The sequence below is a fragment of the Galeopterus variegatus genome, unplaced genomic scaffold, assembly GCF_000696425.1.
Source record: "Galeopterus variegatus unplaced genomic scaffold, G_variegatus-3.0.2 Scaffold1086, whole genome shotgun sequence".
Classification (NCBI taxonomy): domain Eukaryota; kingdom Metazoa; phylum Chordata; class Mammalia; order Dermoptera; family Cynocephalidae; genus Galeopterus; species Galeopterus variegatus.
In genome coordinates, this window is record NW_007727197.1 from 213,260 (window position 1) to 219,437 (window position 6,178).

The window sequence follows — 6,178 nt, forward strand, 5'->3', positions numbered from 1 at the left end:
GAGATTGGATGGAACTGGAACACATTAGCAGAAATCCACAAAAGCTGTGAAAGTTTTATAGTAAGTAATTCCTTAATTGAAAAGATAAGAAAAAAAATCCTCATTAAAGATATTCTCATGAAGAACTGGCATTTTTATGCCTCCCAAAACTTATCTGGGGAGGAAATGGAGAAGAAATTCCAGGTGATGTCGTTGTCCAGCTCTTCAGGCAAGTACTGAATTGACGACTGAGTTGAAGCTATTCACTTTCTAGTGCAGCCTCAGATGAAAGCATCGCTTTTGCTGTTTGCTGTGATAATTGAAATTGTGCTTGACCCTGGTCTGGGTGCAATGTATACCTGAAGTTGTGATAGAAGAAAAAGGACTGTATTGTTTTCTAAAACCACTAAAGCTTTGAAATGGCGTCAACATTCTTGGAAACCAATAAACTAAATCAAAGGAAAAGAAAAAAAAAAACTTCAGCGATTTTGGGGGCTGACCCGTGTCATTAGAAAACGCTGGCTTCTAAAACTGCTCAGTAATCTAGGAGAAGCCCTCAGTCCTTACTAACAAGGTGGTTCATTGTGTCCAAAAGAGAGAGCTCAGCAACTCATGACGAGCCTTGTTTTGTAAGCCTTTGAATGCTGATTACAGGGTCCATCCTTTGATGGCTATCAGAGGGAAATATGGTTGCTGAATTTATGAGCTGAAAGACGTAATAGGCCTATTTCTGGAACTCCAGGGAAAAGACCAATAACCTCTCTGCACTTACGAAAAATTTTCAGTGGAGCATCGCATATTTGGAAGAAAGATTTGAAACAAATGGATATTTCAAGGGATAAAAACCACCATTAGAGTTCATGTAGTTATACTTTTTTTGTTAAAAACCACCAATTTGATGACAATCTCAAGGCTTTCTGAAAGTGATTTTTTTTTTTTTTCTCTTGGTGGCTGGCCTTTATGGGGATCTGAGCCCTTGACCTTGGTATTGTAACATGCACTCTAACCAACTGAGATGGCCAGCCCCACTGAAAGTGATTTTTTAAGAAGTTACATCTCATCCAATTCAGCTGAGTGGATTCAGACAACCTACTCTTGACATTGGCAGAAAGTTGCACTGGTGAGCTCGTGAGGAGAGAGATCTTTTCTCACGGATGTTTTTGAAAAGAGAACTCCAAGAGAGGTTTGGGAATAGGAATTTGATTCATGTGTCAGACATACTTTACAGATCACTATGGTTCTTCCTATTTACACTAAAACAAGCAAACATGGTTTTCCAGGTACTATCTTATTTCTTTCATTTACATACATTTGCCAGGCAGTTGTTTTCCTATCACTCCTGACTATAAAAACAAGCAGCAGAACACTTGTTTATGAAGTAACTATCATTGTACTTTTGGTGAGGAAGCATCCTCAGTGTTAAAAAAATTATGTGATTTAAAAACATATATTTTAAGGTTACTATAATTTTCTTTTTTTAAATATCATCACATTGATATTTTTCACTGACATTTAATTTTGAAACTTCAGGTAAAATTAAAGGAGGGCTTGAGATTATTTTTGTGCTTACCAAAGGGAGGCCTGGACTGAGAAAGCTTGAAAAATATTGCCGTAGTAACTCACAAGTAGGGAAGTAAAGTTCTTCCTGCATTTGACTTGCTGGCTTTAGGGCTGTGCTCTTTTTCCTTGCAAACTGCCGTTGGAAGAGAAGGTGGCAAGGTAAGTGAATGTTCTGGAAAATAGCTTAACAATACAGGTGAGATCTGGAGCGCTGAAAGAATGTGAGTTATGGCATAAGTATCAGAGTTAAAGTAAAAACACAATAAATATTAGTGGTTAGAAGTGATTTTGCACAGTTCTCCCATCACTCTGTCTCTGAAGTGTGCTCTAGTTGCACAGCTGAAAACACCTGAAAAATTGAGATTATTTTTATTTCATTACAGAAATGATGTTCTGTGTCGTTGAAGCTAATAACTGTGTGTCTCTTAGTTTTTCACTGCCCGTCGCTGTTATTAGGGTCTGTCTAGTGAGGAGGTGGGTTACCGGCCCTTGTCTTAGCACTCTTCTGCCCTCTGTGGAGAGGCGTCGGGGTACCAAGAGCAGCCCACTGTCCTTCCCTCACCTGCTGCCACTTCTCTCATCCATGTCTTGGTCAGGTGCTAAACCCAGGGGCCCTGGCAGGAGCTCTGGAGGTGGACGTGGGATCTCATCTCTGTTCTGCCCTTTCCCAGCCATGAGGATAGTGGACAAATCACTATCCTGTTGGAGGATTAAATGAAATAAAAAATACAGATGTAGTCATTTATTCTTTATCTTTTAAAGCTTTGACTTTTTGGTAAATGAAGCAGGATTCTTTGTTTTTGTTTGGGTCTGTCTGCTTATTTATACATAGCAGTATGTGGTTATTACATATTATTAGTTTATATATCTTGCAAAGTACTGAAATTTTCATACTTAGTTTCAAAGAATGCTGATTGAATAAAATAGGCTGTTGGTAGAATCAAATCTGGCTGATGCCAGTTGTGGTTTTTGAGATGCTCAAGGTAATCTTGAAACCAGAAGATGAAAAAAAAAGAAGCTAAAGAGTTTTTTGTGTTCACGGTTCTGTTGACTTCCTGGCTCTCCTTCTTGATGCTAATCCAATATAGTGTAACGACTTTCTTTTGCTCTTGAATTGTGCACAGAGGCTTGGTTAGAACCCTCCCTTGGCTGGGTGCCCATGTGTAACCATATGGTACTTCACGGAATGCAGATAATGGCTTCATTTTCTTGTGTTTTAATAGGTGGAAACCTGTGCTAGCAGGTAGAAGATCTTTTATAAAGTACAAACAAAAGCATTACGCTGGTATTATTCATGCCAGAGCACAGCAGACTGTTAATCTGTTCAGAAAATTGTAATTCCTTTCCTACTACCTGCTGGATATTTTCCCCAATGACCCTTAAGAGAATGCGGGTGACCCAGACCCTTGCTTTAAAGGTCATGGCTCACAGCTTTATCCCTTTTTGTGTTCTTTGCTTTGATGTCACAGGTGTTGGGCCTGGGGCCTCTCAAGGAGGCTGCTAGGCAGGTAGGTTAGGATGGTGAGGGTTGACAGTCTTTGTCCTCTGCAGCTGCAAGGGACAACGTGCCTGGACCCTGGGGCTCCCCTCAGGCCCCACTGTTAGGTCCCTGCCTAGAGGAGAGAGCAGGCCTGTTGCTTACTCAGGTAGCCTCCACCTCTGCGTCCCTTGCCTTAGGGGTCTGCTAGTGAGTAGGCTGGGGTCTAGGTCACAGAATTAGAGCTTAGGACATTAGATCTGGACAGGACCTTAGGATTCAGCATCCCTCTCCCCTGCCCTTCACTGAACAAGAAGCTAAGGTGAAGAAAGGTGATGTGATTTGTGTAGGGTCTCACAGCCAGGCTTTTCCAGGGGCAGCCCAGGACCCTGAGCTTTGCCCTCCGGAGTGGGACGCTCCTCAGACTTCCTTTCTCCTGGTCTCGACCAGCCTTTCAGGCTCTGGACTGTGGTAGTGAAATGGCTTTCCAGTGCTGGCCAGGGAAGGTCAAACACCCAAGAGCCTGGAAGGGATTCCTGTGCCCTCCAGACATGGCAGACCTCATTGTTGCTTAAGGATGAGCTTTTAAAAATCTGTTGGAGATGTGGAGCCCAGGGAAGCTGAACCCAGCCACAGCCAGGCACGTTGCTGCCACCGCCCTGGGGCCCCACTGGGGTCCTGAGATATGGAGCCAGGGGAAGCCGAACCCAGCTGCAACCAGGTAAAGAGCACACCCTGTGAGTAGCCCACCATAGCCACTGCAGTTGCCACAGCTGCCACAAAAGTGGCTGGCTTCTATAGTAGCAGTCACAGCCATCATACAGATGGCACAGCAGACACTCGACAGCATTGACACAAAGAGAAGCACCAGCAGAAACCAAAAAAAAAAAAAAAGGAAAAGGTCTTCTCTCTATAAAGCACACTCCAGCATGACTAATGGAAGAAGCATCTGCTATATGATAGTTGTGGGGGACCTGAGCACACCTCTCTCAGTACCAGACTGATCATCTAGGCAACAGAGACACAGTTAATCTATTAGAAGGAGAGAACAAATCTATGGTTATTAGACGGGGATGGGGAGATATTGGATAAGGGGCACAAAGAATAAATATGATTTGTAATAATGAATATGCTGATAAAAATAATTTTTAGAGAAGGCTGCTATTTACTGAACACTTGCTGAAGTAGCCCATTTATGTACATTATTGTATTTAATCTTCACAGAAACTCAGTGAGGTTCTTATCACTTCCATTGATAAGAGGCTGAAGTTCAGAGAGGTTAATCTGAGGTCAGCTGGGTAGAGAGGGGCAGTGCTGAGACCCCTCCAGGGCCCCCCACTGGCATAGTCCCTCTCATAGACGTACAAGCGGCTGACCAGGCCATGCTGGCTCTCTTGGGAGCCTTCAGGTGCTCTTCAAAGCTTATTCGATCCATTTTTTCTTTCCATATTAATCTGACTACAATAATCTAATAATGGTCCTCTTTCTTTTTAAAACTCTGTCATTTGGAGGCTATGGCGGTCCAGAAGGACATTGTCACAGACACATTGTACAATCAAAGACTTTTGTTCCCACTAGCCTATAGTATTCTTTAGTCTCATAGACCTGGAATAGGAGGGACTGTGGAATTTTGCTGCTCTGCGCATTCCCCCTAATCAGCGATTCTGGTGAGTCACCAGACATCAGCCTATAGTATTCTTTAGTCTCATAGACCTGGAATAGGAGGGAATGTGGAATTTTGCTGCTCTGCGCATTCCCCCTAATCAGCGATTCTGGTGAGTCACCAGACATTTGGCCCACGAGAGGTTACAGCAAAGCATGGATTCAGAGTTCTTGCACCAAAGACATCAAACAACACCCAAAGGTATTTCATGCTCCTCACGTCCGCTCGGTGGACAGCTGCAGCAGGCTGGAAAACTTACCTGGTGAACAGGCTTTTCAATTCCAGTGACTTCCATGACTTTCCTGGGGTTTTCCTGGGCTCTTTCCATCTGTGCCTCCAGACTGTAAATGCTCCAGGGCAAGGATTTTGTTCTTTGGCATATTTTAACTATTGTAAGGAGTGGTGTACACCGTACATTAAAAAGGTATAACAACAATACAATCTTGTCCTTCAAAGGCAGCCTCCGGTCTCGATCTTTTTCACAGATTGCAGACATGTAGAGCCATGTATCTTGTAAAATCAGCTACCAAACTTTCTGTGAGAAGGGGTTTTTATGAGATCCATTTCTCTGTGTTATTGCAAACCGGGGAAGGCATCCAGTGTTAAAATAATTCAGCAGCTTTATGTAATGGTTTTGTTGAGCTTCATCTCATAAACTGTCACCTACTTGAAAATAATTTTGGGATTAAAATCTGATGATAAATTCAGACTGGCCAGAATAGCAGAATCTAAATAGGGATGCTCTCATATTAAGCTTTACTTTTTTCTAGGTCATAAAGCTAATAAAATATTCTTACCACCGCCCAATACTCCCCATATACCATATAAATTATTTCTCACCTATGTTCTATTTTCTTTTAAGCCTATTTTATTTTCCTAGGTCATGGGCCTTAGGTAATTTCCTTAGGTAAATTTCAGTTATATCTGATATGGAAAAGCATACTAGAGAGGGTTAAATAGAATGGCCAGCCATCTTGATAAAATCCAACGACTTCTTAAATAAACAACCACAAAATATTATCAGTGATTGTAGAAAAAAAAAGTTTCTTTTTGACAAACTGATAGATAAAATTATATTTATTTGACTTCAGAGGAGACCAAAGAGAGAAAAATGTGCATTTTAAGAAAATTACAGCATTTGAATTAACTGAGCATTTATCTAGTGCACGTTACGTGATGCACAGATACTGAGCCCCATGGGATGTACGAGAGACATCATGCATTTGGTCCCAGCTCCTCAGGGTTCATGGCTTCACCAGCTCATGTAGGACAGTCAACTGTGGCAGATGACTAAGTGCCAAAACCTGGGTTGCTGGGGGTGCTCCGTGAGTTCACAGGAGCGGGTAGATCAGTGTAGCTGGACTGTGGTTCTTGCCCTGGCCTGCACTTCCAGAATGGCCTCCACATCCCCTCTCTCTTCATATGGCCTTGGGCTTGGGGAAGGGGGAGGAACACGATGGATAATCCTAGGCTCTTAGGGACCAAGGAGGCTTCACATC

General features: G+C 42.5%; 1 pseudogene; it reads right to left on the reverse strand.

Moving 5' to 3' along the window:
* The window catches only part of LOC103592082, a 26,062-nt pseudogene extending 21,055 nt beyond the window's left edge, over window positions 1-5,007 (reverse strand).
* Window positions 5,008-6,178: the final 1,171 nt, after the last annotated feature.